Here is a 16,319-nt window from a genome sequence, read left to right on the forward strand (position 1 = left end):
GGATGGGACTGGGGAGAGGTCTAGTTTTATCCTGAGTTTATGCCACAATTTGAGGGTTGTGTCAATTGTTGGGTGGGACTTGTGTATTCCCTTCGTGGGAAATATAGGAGTAGAATGTGACCAAACACATGTATGTAGTGGGGGGCTGTGGATGGCTTTTTCAATGGTAACCCATTGTTGGGTTCGCGTGTTTCTGGTCCATTCGTAGACCCTCTGTAAATGTAGTGCCTGGTGATATAATTCAATATCAGGAAGATTCACTCCTCCATTTTCTTTGTTTCTTGTCAAGATAGAGTGTGCTAGCCGTGGTGATGAGTGTGCCCACACAAATTTCGTGATTATGGATCTGCTCGTGATGAAGAAAGTGCATGGGATTGTGATAGGTAGAGTTTGTAGGAGGTACAGAAGTCGAGGTAAAACATTCATTTTAATTATATTGATTCTACATAGCCAACCAAAGCACGGCTTGTGCCATAACTGTAAATCTCTGGTAATGTTAGCTAGTAGAGGGGGGAAGTTTAATGCATAGATCGATTCCAATTTGTTTGGGATGTGCACGCCTAGATATTTAATCGAACCTGGGGCCCAATTGAAGTTAAATTTGGACTGTAGTAACATATTTGTGTTTCTCGTTGTGTGAATTGGTAGGAGGTCGCATTTCGTTAGGTTCGCTTTAAAGTTGGATATTGTACCGTACGTTTCCATTTCCGCCATTAAATGGGGTAGAGTTGATAGAGGGTTAGTAATTGTGAATAACAAGTCATCTGCGAAAGCAGTGACTTTGTATTCTTGTGTATCAATCCTAAAGCCCCGTATATTTTTATTGTCTCTGACACCCTGAAGGAATGGCTCCAAAATTAGGATGAACAAAATAGGAGAAAGGGGACACCCCTGTCTCGTCCCATTAGTGATGTTTACCGGCTGAGATAGTTGCCCATTAACCCTTAATCTAGCTGTCGGAGCGGAATATATGGAGTTTAACCATTCTTGCCATCGCGGGCCAAAGCCTAATTGTTGCATTGTGTGTTTTAGTAGCGCCCAACTAACTCTATCAAATGCTTTCTCCGCATCGATAGCCAGCAGGGCGCTGTTAATTTTACGCGATTGAGCCCAGTGTACAAGATTAATAATTTTAGTTGTGTTATGTTTTGCTTCTCTACATGGGACAAAACCGGCCTGGTCTTGGTGGATAAGGTTAGGTAATAGGGGTTTCAGTCTATTAGCCATAATTTTGGTAAGGATTTTGAGGTCTGCATTAATCAACGAGATAGGACGATAACTGCCACATGCCGTAGGATCTTTACCCGGTTTTGGTATTAAGGTAATGGTTGCCTCTAGTGCAGACTTAGGGATGATAGATGACAGTTTATGGGCGTTAAATGCAGTGGTGAAAGGTTGCGCTAAGATTTGAGATAGTGATTTATAATATTTCCCAGTGAAGCCATCTGGGCCTGGGCTTTTGCTAGTGGGGATGGTTTTAACCACCTGCAAGAATTCGTCAATAGATATGGGTTCGTCAAGAAATGCTTTGTCTATGGATGGTATTGTATGTTTAATCCTGGGTGTTAGGAAATCTAGTATGTCCTGTGATGTGGGTTGCGAGGTTTTCAAATTGTATAAATTAGTATAGAATTTATGGAATGCTTTGAGTATGTCTGGCATATGGCAGGTGAGGTTGCCGTTCTCCGTTTTAATTTCGGAGACGAAGCTGGATTGTCTTTCTGTTTGGAGTGCCTGAGCTAGGAGTCTCCCCGCCTTGCCTCCCTGTGTGTAATAGGAGCTCTTGGTGAGTGAAAGTTTGCGTTTTGCATTTAAGGTTAGGATCGAAGTGAGTTCCGACCTTTTAGTGAGCAACAAATTGTAGTTTTCTAGGGAAGAGGTGCCCCGATGTGTGTCTTCCAGAGTTTTAATATCTTGGGTGAGTTTGGTAATTGTTTGTTCCCTCTTGCGTTTTAGTGTCGATGCTATTTTAATCAATTCTCCTCTAAGTACTGCCTTATGTGCTTCCCACACCATGATTGGCGTCGTGTCTGGATTGGTGTTTTCTCTAAAGTAATTTGTGGCTGTTTCTTTTATTTGGGAAACAGCTCCCTCATTATTCAGTATCAGGTCATTAAGTTTCCATTGAACAGTAGATTTAGGGATCGCGGGTATAGTTAGCTTGAGTGCGAGTGGGGCATGGTCAGACCACGTGATCGGGCCATAGGATGCTGATGTAATCAGGGGCAGGTGTCTATGGTGTAAAAAAATTGTGTCTATTCGAGTGTATGTGCCTGTGGGAGGTGAGAAGAAAGAGTAGTCTTTTGTCTTAGGATTGACTGCTCTCCAGCTGTCAAATAGTTGAGCCTCATATAAGATATTTTTCATGTGTATTCTTGATTGTGTCAGATAGCCTTGCGTCGTGGAGGTGGTGTCTAGAGTTTCATCTAGGGATATATTGATGTCTCCCCCCATTATTAGTATCCCTTCATAGAAGGAGGATAATTTATGTAATATTTTGTTGAGGGAGTGGGATTGTTTTTTGTTTGGTAAGTAGATATTTGCTAGTGTTATTTGAGTGTTTCCTACTTTACCCTTCACAAATATATACCTGCCTGCATCATCTAATATCTGATCTTGGAACGTAAATTGCGTCTGACGGCTCACTAGGATAGCCACGCCCCTTGCCTTAGCTTCAGCGTAGTTGCTGAAATAGCCTCTTGGATAGTCCCTATTCTGAAGTCTAGGGGGAGTATCCTTACGAAAATGTGTTTCTTGTATGTAGACAAAGTTTGCCCTACGTCTATGAAAATCCGTAAGAGCTATTGACCTTTTCTCTGGGGTGTTTAATCCCCTAGCATTTTGCGTGACAATAATTATAGTAGACATTACCAAGGTGTGGTTGCTACTGTGGTGTTTGGAGAGTGGACAATTCTAGTATATTTAAAGAGAGGGTTGGGCAAGATCGGTGAAACAGTTTCCCAACCGTACCTAAGCCTCGTAGGGAAGCTTTGGTGTAAAGATGTGGAGCAGTGGTGCTGCAAGTTACCTTGTAGATAGAATTTCCTATATGGGATCAGAGAGTCCTTCAAGCCTGCCCCGGGCAACTGGCTGCGCAACAGTTTCAGTAGTCACAATGGAGGGCACGTCTTAGTCTCTGAAGTACAGGTGTATGGTATATGCTGTCGATGGAGTTGTTTGCCAGGCACTAACTGAAGCCTACTGCATATATTTTATAACAATAAGAAGAAAAGAGATATTAACAAACAGAAAATTTACATATAGGATATGTAACACTATCAATATCATTTATAACACTTCAGCGCCGTTAAATTGACCACTTAGTACTATAATTGAAAAGAGTTGTTTCACAGGTATACAGTGAGTGATAGTGTAAATACAAATGAATTAGATCTGAAATATATTTCTCTCTAGATTGTGTACTCTCTGTCTCAGAAAGAGTTTTCTGTGTTGTGTAGTAAGGTTATGAAAGATGTGATGAAGATTACACCCCACAATGTGGGTAATCTGTTTTCCCTTAAGGGGAATGTAGTTCAATCTCTATATTAGAGAGCGAACCGAAATTTATTAGGGGATTTGTGCTACGGGAGTGTCTCTAGGACCCGGGACTTATTGATCCTATTCGTTTAGGTATTCTTTAGGAGAGAAGGTCAGATGACCCATATTTATCATAGTGGAATGTATAAAACCAGAGAGGAAAAAACTTTAAATAATCAGATATTTAGAACATATTTTGTTTTAGTGAATAATTCCAGTTACTTTTTTTTAAACGTTTAAAACAATCAACCTTCGCTCGTCGTTGAGCTTGATCTACAATTAAGGGCTAAATTCCGTATCTAATTAAAGTGTATATTATATACTTATTATCAGTAGTAGCATAGTCAGTTGTAATATGGTTGCTTATCTTCAATTACTCGAGGGAGACTCTTATGCGTGATTCGGAATAAGTCCTATCATTAGAATACTTGTTAGGAAACTCAGAGTCCCTGGAGCATTGTACAGCTGTGAGTATCCCTTAGCAGAAAGACTTATTATGGACCTGCGAACAGTACCAGTAAAACAAGGAAACCTAAATATATAAAAATTCTGTACAAGATGCATGTAACTTAGGGGGTGTGAGCCCAGCGTGAGTGTCTGGGTGAACTTTGAGTATACAACCTGAGAATGCAAATTATTAATCTCCCTTCGTGAGGGTGGTAGTTTCCTTGAGATATCGACTATGTCCAAACTAATTTAGAGGGAAAGTCTCGGTGTCCAAAAATTGCATGTAACTCAGTAAATCACCACTTTGGCATGCGCCAGGTACAAAGAGATTCGAGTTGTATGTATCTCGTTGAGTCGGATTTTAACGGAAGGAGAGCCCCAGTCATCTTCATCTGTTTTGTGTAGTATAGATAGTGGAGTATCGTCCCGTTGGATACGATTAGTTGTTGGGAGTTGGTCTCAAGTGATTTTGAGTATTCAGTTGCCGTTCACGCTGTAAATGTGGTGAAATGAACCTATTCGGTGGTTTCTTTGTTTTCGCTGGGGTGGTCCATTTCTGTCTTTGTGATGGTTGAAAGCTTTCCTGGTTCGGTATTGGGTAATTCCAATCCATGATAACTGTGTCTGGTAGGTCCAGAGCTCTTAGGAATGGTGGGACATCCATAGTAGAGGCGATATGGTTAATATTGCCTTTATTATTCACTATCAACGCAAAGGGGAAACCCCAACGATATCTGATGTTCCTGTTGCGTAGTAATTCCGTGATTGGTTTAAGCGCCCGTCGTGCCTGCAAGGTGTACCAGGAGAGATCTGGGTAAATCTGTATCGGGTTTCCGTGGAATAGGAGAGGTTGCGAGGTGTCCCTCAAAGCTCTCAGTAACGAATCTTTGGTGGTGAAATAATGCAGTCTGCATATGATGTCTCTGGGTGAGTCCTGGGATAACCCCCTGGGGCGTAGCGAGCGGTGAGCCCTGTCTAGAAGCATTTGGTCGGCGCTATTATCTCTTAATATGAGAGTGAACAACTCCGTTAGTACCACTGATAAATCTTCATTTAGTGCTTCTGGGATCCCCCTTATGCGCAGATTGTTTCTCCTCCCACGATGATCTAAATCATCAATATGCCTCTGGGTGGCTGACATAAAATGTATGTGTGATTCTAGAGTTGAGGAAATATTGGATATTTGGGCCTGCATTACATCCTTCTCCTCCTCTAGGTCGGTGACTTTTAAGTTTATTTGTTGAATTTCTGAGCCCATTTCCGCCATTTTGGTATGGAGTGTGGCCTCCAATTTCCCAATCATGTTTTGTATATCGGATTTAGATGGGAGATTCTGGATATCTGATTTGGACGGAAGGTTCCTTAGCATCTCTTTTATGTCCAAATCCTCATTAGTATTAGGTAAGTCTATCGAGCATTCTGACATGTGGGGGCTTTGTGGCTGTGACTCTAATACGGACTCAGCATCCGCCATCTTGGAGGTTGCGGCCGCGGCCTCAGATTCTCGATCGAGAGAATCTTTAAAATAACGGGTGAGGGTGCCCGATTTTGTTGTGGGGGTTTTCCCCTGGTGCCCCTGTACCTGGTTGTGTTTCCTGGGGTTGCCCATGTCACTTGATTCTCTCCGATTGCAGTGGATTGTGCCCGGGTCTGGAGGAGCTGAATTAAAACGCGTCCATCAGGCTTCCCGGCTAGCCACGCCCCCCTAGGGCAATCCTACTTTTATGTTGAGATGTATTACATTAATAAGTCATCACAATGCTAATGAAAAGAGTGATGATAATGAATTTAAATTATTCTTTCCAAGTTCTTTTAAAGTAAACCCTTCTCCGCTTGAATGAAAAGGTTTTTACTACAAGGTGGGATTTTAGTCAAAATTATAATTATGTAAACAAAAACAAATCTATGATAGAAAGATTTCTGGGTGGAGAATTTCTAGAACAATAAGTATTGTCAACACCATGAACATTATTTGAAGAATTATTAGAAAACTTCATGGTTGATAACAACACAACCTTTGAAGGTTTGCAAACTATTATGAGTCTTATAAGTAGTGTTGGTATATTTCAGTTAGTGAGAGCCTACTGAATATACAAAGTAAATACTATGATTGTTAGGTACTGATACAATTTTCACTAGGTGGTATTAATGGTATAGAAATGTAATTCATGAATCCAAATGACCTAAAAATTTTAAGGTTGCTAGAAACCATATGATTTGTAGAAATATAATTGGACAGGATATTATAGTAATACATGTATTAGTACTTAAGTAATATCAGGTATTGTGAATGAAAATACTTTGTTATATGTGTCTGTAGGAATATGATAGTGATACACAGTTATTATCTTGAAAGTTACGATCTAGATTTTGTTGTCTATAAAGACATGACTGTATCTCAGCAGGTTGATCTTTCTCATTGTTTTACATTGTTTATTGGATCAACGTGTGTAAATATTTTATTTTATTCATTTATTATAGTGATATATATATTTATATTATGTTCAAGTAGTTATGATGTAACATGGATATGGATATCAATACATAGCTGAAACAGAGGGAATTTGAAGTAAAGTAAGCAGTATAAGGGATAGAAACTCGACCTTCCAAGATCTCTCATATAATAGAAAGTTGTGACTACATCTTGTTCTATGTTTAATGACTGTGATACAAGTGATGTATGAATGGACAGGTAAGTGACATTGTGTTATGGTTTTAATACAAATAATAAACAGAGGAAATGTAGAATATTGCATATTCTATGTTTCTATTGATTATATATATATATATATATGGATGTGTAGATTGACATAAGTAACAGATGGTATCAATAAGTCACAAGGCTTTATTTGTCCGAGAGCTCTGGAATGTGGATTTGGGGGTTTTGTCCTTATATGGCTAGAGTTAAACACTGACGTTAGTATGAGCACATCTATATAGTAACAGAGGGACACAAGGTCGCTCTCTCTCTTGGCTCTGGGCTCTCTCTGGTTCTCTCTCGATGTAAAGATGTAAGGATGTAAAGAAGTCCAGCAATTACCATCTGCTGTTGAATGTCCATTATCCTGTAACATCATTTGTTGTTTTATTATGTATCCGTAACTAAGAATAAACCTGAAGAAACCGTAAGTCCGATTGCGTATTAGTACTTTTCAATAATATAGACATATATTATTTTGGCGAGCATTTGGCCAAAGACTATATATAGAAACTCCATCTCTCTTAAACTGAACTCCTTGTCTTTCCTCCTCCTAATACTGTTCCTCCCCTCTCGCTCTCCCTTCAAGTCAGTGATATTCACATAAGTTCATCCTTGCAAGCGCGCTGTCTTAGCGTCATACTTGACTCTGGCCTCACCTTTGAGCCTCACATCCAGTTTGTCGCCAAATCCTGTAGGTTCCAACTTAAAAACATAGCCCGCATCCTCCCCTTTCTTACACAAGATGCTACCAAGGAGCTTGTCCATGCTCTAGTAATTTCCCGCATGGTTACTGTAACTCTCCTGATTGGTCTCCCCAAAAACCGTATTGCCCCACTACCGTCTGTAATGAATGCCGCAGCTAGACTGATTTTCCTCTCCAGTCGGTCCTCTCACCCCTCTGCCAGAACTTACATTGGCTCCCTGTATCCTATAGGAGTCAATTCAAAGTGCTAACACATACATTTAAAGCACTGAACAATTCTAGCCCCTCTTATATCTCTTCACTGATCCATAGGTATGCCCCTCCTCGTTCCCTCCGCTCTACCCGTGACAGCCTCCTGACCGCTGTTCGCACCCATACAGCCAACTCGCGCTTGCAAGACCTCTTGCGGCTGGCTCCTTTCCTATGGAATAGCCTGCCTACCGCCATCAGACTCTCCCCTAGTCTTCAATCATTTAAGAAGGGCCTTAAAACCTGTTACGACACTCACCGCCAGGGGAACGAAGCCGCCGTTTAGTGAATAATCCCCTTTCTCCAGAAATGCAGTTTTAATCCAGCCGATCGTCAAACTCCCGAACGGAGCATACGAACGCGGCAACTCCCGATCAGCAATTCAGTCGAAATCCTTCCACAGCTAGAAATAACGAAAAGTACTGTCCCAATAATAAATCCCTCCACAAACGAGACCAAGCTGCGTCTTCAAGGTCAAACAAGAATGTGTTTAATGGGGGCTACCTGCCGGGTATTTATGCGGGTCTACACAAGGTGGCCACTCCCCTAGGGGACCTTGTGGAAGACTGTACAATATATTGGACAGTAGCCAATCGCAGAGGCTTCAATATAAGCCCTTCCCCTTTTACCCATAAATCCTTCTTCTCTATCCCGGAGATAATTAGGAAGAAACCTAGTTATCTCCCAGGATAGAGACAAACGCCATTTTAAAACATAATAAGAAAAATACAATAAAATACATAAATTCAGAAATACCGAATGCATATGGTTCGTGTAACCTATCCCCAGATAGCCTGGATCTGAGTGCATATTTCTACCGAATAGCGCTCAGATCCGATGTACCTAGTTCAATCGCCATGGAGTCAAAGTCTTTCACAAGTCCTTCGGTATATAATGACTCCATGGGACGGCTATCTGGGTAAAGTCCATACGAATGATAGAAACTCCCGAACTGACCGGTGTTTGTACACCTCGAAGAAATAGAAGGTGGCGGCAGCTTCCAGCGGTGTTCGGCCGATAAAGTATCCATTTTTAGTTCCATAGGATTTGCACCGAACACCGCTGACTCTCCTCGTGTCCCAAAATGACCGCCACCTCGTGGTCGGCATACGAACGACGACCACCCGTACGAATGGAATGGAGAGGTGTCTGCGGTTAACTGCAACGTTCTAATTGAGGCCAATAGGTTAACTAGCAGCACACTCCTCTCCTGGGTGGCCGTCCGTTCGGTAGTTTCAATCGGTACTTGGGGAAACACATGAACAGGGGCATACGGACAGGAAATCCAGCGAAATGAAGGCAAACAGACGAACCAACAATATAAGTCTATACAGATGGATCTGTCACACGGCTCCCCCCTTGTGGGATACTCCAGCAGACCAGGTTTGACCCTCTAGCGGGTCAACTTGGGAATGACCAGACTAGGAGGTAGCAAGAACGTTGGTTTGCCGAGACAATCCATCTGCATTCCCATTCTGCTTACCGGGTCGGTAGCTGATGGTGAAGTTATATGGTTGTAAAGCTAAACTCCACCGCAGCAGTCTACCATTGTCTCCTGAGACCCGGTTAAGCCAGACAAGGGGATTGTGGTCCGTCACAAGGGAAAATTCCTGTCCATACAAATAAGGGCTTAACTTTTTCAATGCCCAGACCAGGGCCAGGCACTCCTTCTCCACTGCCGCATAACTCACTTCTCGGGGTAACAGCTTTCTACTGAGATATGCGACAGGGTGCTCTCCTCCATCTTCCCCGACCTGGCTCAGCACAGCCCCCAGTCCATACATGGAAGCATCTGTATGACGAGAAAATGTTTGCTAGGAACTGGGGCAGCCAGGACAGGGGCATTCATGAGAGCCTGCTTAAGTGCTTGGAACGCAGCTTCACAAGCTGGAGACCACAGGACCTGCTTAGGGAGATTTTTCTTAGTCAGGTCAGTCAGGGGCTTAGCGATAGAGCTGTAGTCGGGGACAAAGCGTCTGTAATACCCTGCTGTCCCTAGGAAGGCTAATACTTGGGTCTTAGTGATAGGTGTGGGCCAGTTAGCTACTGCCTCTATCTTAGCTGGCTCCGGTCTCTGGCTCCCACACCCCACTCTGTGACCCAAGTATTGAACTTCAGCCATGCCTAGATGGCACTTCTCTGGCTTCAATGTAAGGCCAGCGGCCCGAATTTTGTCCATTACTACCCCTACATGCACCAGGTGTTCCTCCCAGGACCCACTGTAGATCGCAATGTAATCCAGGTATGCACAAGCAAATTCCTGGAATCCATCGAGGAGCCTATCCACCATACGCTGGAAGGTAGCCAGGGCATTCTTCATCCCAAATGGCATGACCTTAAATTGGTACAAGCCAAATGGGGTGACGAAGGCCGACTTGGGGATAGCGTCCTCGGCCAGGGGGATCTGCCAGTAGCACAGGTCACACAGTAACACAGGTCTATGGTGGTCAGATAGCGTCCCCTGGCAATACGGTCTAGTAATTCGTCTACCCGGGGCATCGGGTAAGCGTCAGTGGTGGTCCGCTCGTTGAGCCTCCTGTAGTCCACACAGAACCGGGTGGTCCCATCTTTCTTAGGCACCAGGACTACAGGGGAAGCCCAAGGGCTATCGGAGTGTTCGATGACTCCAAGCTGGGTCATCTCCTGTATCTCCTTCCGCATTCCTTCTCGGACTGCTTCAGGAAGTCGCAGGGGGTTCTGTCCAGGGATCTCTACCTTATGTACAGCTAGGGTGGTGTAGCCGGGCTCTTGGGAGAACGTCGCCTGCTTCTCCCACAGAAGCTGTCTTGCCTGTCCCTTCTCTGTGGGGCTCAACCTGTCCCCTAGCTGTACAAGGCTAGTAAGGTCAGTCTGGGAGTCCCTCTCTAGCAAATCAGGAAGGGTAAGTTTTCTGGGTCGTCTGCAGCCGGGGCACATACTGCAGCTACATTCTCGGGTCTCTCCTGATACTCCTTTAGCATGTTCACATGAAAGGATCGCTGGATCCTCTCATCTGAGCAGCTGGCTATAAGGTAGGTAGTATCACACACCTGAGCTAACACTTTATACGGGCCCTGCCAAGATGCTTGCATCTTGTTCGCCTTCACAGGTTTGAGCACTAACACTTTCTGCCCAACCTGGAAGACCCGCTGCCGGGCACCCCGATCGTACCATCTCCTCTGTCTCCCCTGGGCCACCTGGAGATTCTCTCTTACCATCAGAGACAGTTTCTCCATGCGGTCCCGGAGTTCCAGGACATACGGTACTATGGGGGTCCCTTCTTGCTCTGTCTCCCCCTCCCAGTGGCCTCTAATGAGATCTAGGGGTCCGCAGACCCTTCTCCCATAAAGCAACTCAAAGGGGGAGAACCCAGTAGATTCCTGGGGCACCTCTCTGTAAGAAAACAACACATGAGGCAGGAATCGCTCCCAGTCTCGGCAAGTGTCAGAAAAGGTCCTCAACATCTCTTTGAGGGTGCCATTAAATCGCTCGCAGAGACCGTTAGTCTGTGGATGGTATGGGGAACTAAGTATCGGTTTAATGCCGCATACCCTCCACAGCTGCTGGGTGAGCACAGCGGTAAATTGGGTTCCCTGGTCGGAGAGAATCTCCTTAGGGAACCCGACCCTGGTAAAAATTCTAACCAGGGCATCAGCAACTGTCTCTGCCTCTATGTTAGACAGCGCTACTGCCTCTGGATAGCGAGTGGCATAGTCCACCACGGTGAGAATGTATTTCTTACTGGATGGACTAGCCCTGGCCAGTGGACCCACAATGTCAACGGCTATGCGGGCAAAGGGCTCCCCAATGATAGGCATAGACATAAGCCTAGCTCTTGGGTGGTCCCCCTGCTTTCCTACCCGTTTACAAGTGTCACACGTACTACAATATATCCGCACAGCCTGATTAAAACTTGGCCAAACGAAGTTCTGCATGATCCTATAGGCTGTGTGGCGGGACCCTAGATGTCCAGCTAACGGAACATCATGCCCTATCCGCAGAATCTCCTGCCGGTATTTTGCGGGCACCACCAGCTGTCGATTCGGCGGATGGGCAACACTCTTCTGGGACGGTTTAGGGATCCTATATAACCTGTCCCCCACCCACTCATACCGCTCCCCATCTACTCCTTCCTCTCCAGTATCTGCCCTGTCCCTATACTTCTGGAGAGTCGGATCTGCCTGGGTTTCCCTCCCAAACTCCTCTGGGGAATCCCAGCTAACAAAAGTCTGCCCTGGGGTATCAGTCTGGGAATCGGGTCTTACCTGGGTCTCAGCAGCAGGTGGGCTGGTTCCAGCAGCACGGGTCTGAGCACGGGTAGTCACTGGGTTGACATCAGCAGGTCCCATTGGAGCATATGCGGAAACCAAAGGAGCCAAATCATTCCCAAGCAAAACATCAGCAGGCAAGTCCTTCATAACCCCCACATTCACATGTCCAGAGCCCGCTCCCCAATCCAAATGAACCCAGGCAACAGGCAGAGGGAACACGGCGCCTCCTGCTACCCTCACTGCTACAGTATTTCCAGTATGCTGGTGTTCGGAAACAAGGTGATCGTCCTCTGCATTCCAATATATATTTAAGGGTAGCACGCCTTAATTCCTCATACTGCATTTCCACCCTGGGATTTGTAGTTGGCCTTCTGGGCGGTGGGATTCATCCCGTCGCTTGCCACCAATTGTTACGACACTCACCGCCAGGGGAACGAAGCCGCCGTTTAGTGAATAATCCCCTTTCTCCAGAAATGCAGTTTTTTTTTTCATTCTCTTTTTATTTAAATTTTATCACCATAATTTCATTGTACAAAAACATGTTTAAAAATTCATATTCATACACATAAAGACTTAGACAAAACACAACACATCCCACCCCCCCACGAGAGCTCCACATACTTTCAAATTATACTTCCTTTTTTTTTTTTTTCAAATGGTATCAATGGTTTCAAATATTACATTTGTAGTAATTTTTTTTCCCAATTTACCCATAGGCTCAAATTATCATTCAGAAACTTGCAGTGATCCTTTTCCATTTTGATTTGGTAAATCAACTGAATTGTTATTAATTTATTGTTAAATGCGGTATCTCCCTTCCAGTTCCTTGCTATTATTATTTTACAGGCTGTTAAACAATGAATAATTAAAATTGATTTATTTTATTTAAATTTGGCCATTGGTAGTGTAATAGCATTGTTTCAGGTTTTAGAAATATTTTTACTCCACACAGTGTATGGATGATAAATTGAGCCCACTGCCATATAACGGTCACTTTTTTACATGACCACCACATGTGGATATAATTTCCTTTTTCCTCTCTACACTTCCAGCACTTTGAGTCCATGGATGTATCAAATTTAGCTATTTTAATTGGAGTCATATACCATTGGTAAGCCAACTTGAAGTGTGCTTCTATCAATATAAAGGAATGGACATATTTATTGATTTTTTGTAAAATAGCTATCCATTCGTCTAATTCTATATTTATTTTTAATTCAATGTTCCATTTTTTAACTGCGCTTGTTAGGACTGAATCATTCATTGGGACTAACATTTTAACACATCTAGAGAACAGCTGCTTTGTTTTATTCTGGTATAAAATTGATTTTAAAATGTCGTACATTTTACCCTCTTTTACTAACTCCACTTTCTCCAAAAAATATTTTACTCTAAGGTACGTATATACATCTTTAGCAGAGAACTTAAACTCTTCTATCAACGTTTTATAGGGTTTGATTTTACCCTCTTTAGTCAGATCTTTTAAAGTATTTATTCCTTTTTCCTTCCAAGATTTTAGGGAAATATTCTCCATATTTATTTCGATTATGTCTAACTTTTGGAAATCACATATTTTATTTACCAAATCGATTTTTTTCCATATTGGAATAATCTGTCCTAGAATATATGATCTGGATAAGTTGCATTTTTTTGTTGTCCAGAGTAAGTCTAGAGGATCTCTTACTTGACTAGATTCTACTTCTGTCCACCACCATACTTCCTCTTTATTTTGTTTTATCTGTCCAGCCATGACATGCATTATAATCCCAGCCTCATAATATTTTCTTATATTTGGATATCCCAAGCCTCCCTTCTTTATTCCTCTTGATAGTATTTCATTTTTAATCCTGTTTTTTTTCCCTCGCCATACAAAATTAGAGAAGGAATTGTTAATCATTGTTAACCATGCACTCGGGATTTCTAATGGGAGCATTCTAAACATATAGATCCATTTTGGCAAAACATATAATTTCAAAATGTTTATTCTTCCTCCCCAAGATACTTCTAGTTTTCTCCATTCTTTCAGATTCTTATTAGTTTCTTTTAGAAGATCCATGAAGTTTATTCTCATAATGTTTTCTACTTTTCTGCTAATTTTGATTCCTAGATATGGGAACGTTTTAGCTTTAATAAAATTATATGTTTCTTGATAAGCATCTATTTCTTGCTTCGACATATTGATATATACAGCCGTTGATTTTGTTTTATTTAATTTATAATTTGATACTGCACTGTACATTTCAATTTCTGTCATTGCATTTGATATTGATGTTGACGTATTACTTAAAAATAGAATAGTGTCATCTGCGTAGAGAGATATTTTAAGTTCTTTCTGGCTTGCTGTGAATCCCTTAATATTTTCGTTATTTCTAATTCTGTTAGCTAACACCTCTATAGTTAATATAAACAGTAAAGGGGACAACGGGCAGCCTTGTCTGGTCCCGTTGTTCAATTTGAACCAGTCTGAGCATATGCCAGGGCCAATTGTTCTCGCTGTAGGGTCTTTGTATAAAGCTAAAATTGCATCAAGCAACCATCTGTCAGGATCGGGTCAGGGATCCAACACGCAGAGTACAAAGAGTAGCTGATACGTATACCGGTCCTTAGAATGGCCGGACTAACGTAGAACTACAATAGAATGGTCAGAGACAAGCCGAGGTCGAGGATAACAGAAGACAGGTAAGCGAGAGACAAGCCGGGTCAAGGATAACAGAAAGGCAGGAGAGTAAATAACAAAGCCGGGTCAGAACCAAAAGACAAGAGAATCACAAAGCACTGTGTGACTAGGCGGACTAGAACCACGACAGGGCAATGAGTGAATGAGAGAACCCCCGTTAAGTATCCTGGCTAGGGAGAGGAGACACGCCTCCGGCGAGTCCTGATTCGTCTCCCGAGATTTGAGTGGCAGGATGTTTCGGGTTAGCGTCATGACGTCTACCTCCGGTCCTTCTGTTATAAAAGGAAGTGACTCCCTCGCGGCCGGCGTTAGCAAGGCCGAGTGAACCGCGGGAGACCGAGGAGACATGGCGTCCGGACGGATAACCCTCCAAGTCTCTACCTCTCTCAACGGTAGAGACTCCAGGTACCCTGACAGTACCCCCCCCCTCAGATACGCCCACCGGGCGGAAGGAGCCGGGGCGAGATGGAAAGCGGGAGTGAAATGCCCTGCGAAGACGAGGAGCATGAACATCCTCTTGTGGTACCCAACTCCTCTCCTCAGGACCATATCCCCTCCAGTCAACTAAATATTGTACTCGTCCCCGGGAGACACGAGAATCAATAATGGAGTTGACCTCATACTCCTCCTGACCCTCCACCTGAACAGGGCGCGGAGGGGCGATTGTGGAGGAGAATCTGTTACAGATTAGAGGTTTCAACAATGACACGTGAAAGGAGTTCGGGATGCGTAAAGTAGCTGGAAGAGCTAGACGATATGCCACTGGATTAATTCGAGTCAAGATCCTGTAAGGACCAATATAACGAGGAGCGAACTTCATGGAAGGAACTTTAAGACGAATATTCCTAGTGCTCAACCACACTCTATCGCCTGGAACAAAATTCGGAGCCGCCCTTCTACGTTTGTCAGCATGTTTCTTTACCAGTACAGAATTGTGTAGAAGAATCTGTCGAGTCTGATCCCACAACTTCCTCAAGTTGGCCACATGGACATCAACCGACGGTACTCCTTGGGAAGGAGAAACCGGGGGAAGAATAGATGGATGAAAGCCATAGTTCATGAAGAAGGGACTTGAATGCGTGGAGTCACAAACAAGATTGTTGTGCGCAAACTCTGCCCAAGGAATCAAACCGACCCAATCGTCCTGGTGTTCGGAAACAAAACAACGTAAGTATTGCTCAATCTTCTGGTTAGTTCGTTCAGCAGCTCCGTTAGACTGAGGATGATAGGCGGACGAAAAATTCAATTTGATGCCTAATTGAGAACAGAACGACCTCCAAAAACGTGAAACAAATTGGGAGCCTCTATCAGAAGTGATCTCAGAAGGAATCCCATGTAAACGAAAAATCTCTTTAGCAAAGACCTCTGCCAATTCAGGAGAAGTCGGGAGTTTAGGCAAAGGTACGAAATGTGCCATCTTGGTAAACCTATCGACTACGGTGAGGATAACAGTGTGTTTTTTAGAAACCGGCAGATCCACAATAAAGTCCATAGCCACACAGGACCAAGGTTTGTCAGGAATCTCCAGCGGTTGTAGAAGACCACAAGGAAGCGAATGCGGTAGTTTGGTTTTAGTACAGACCACACAAACCCCGATAAAATCCTTAATATCCTTCCGTAACGACGGCCACCAGAAATCCTTGGAGATCAAAGAATACGTCTTGCGGACACCCGGATGACCAGCCACCTTACTCTCGTGAAGACACTGTAAGAGCTCCAATTGAAGTTCAGGGGGAACGAAAAGTCTGGAAACCG

This window comes from Pelobates fuscus, chromosome 7 (genome assembly GCF_036172605.1).
Source record: "Pelobates fuscus isolate aPelFus1 chromosome 7, aPelFus1.pri, whole genome shotgun sequence".
Classification (NCBI taxonomy): Eukaryota; Metazoa; Chordata; class Amphibia; order Anura; family Pelobatidae; genus Pelobates; species Pelobates fuscus.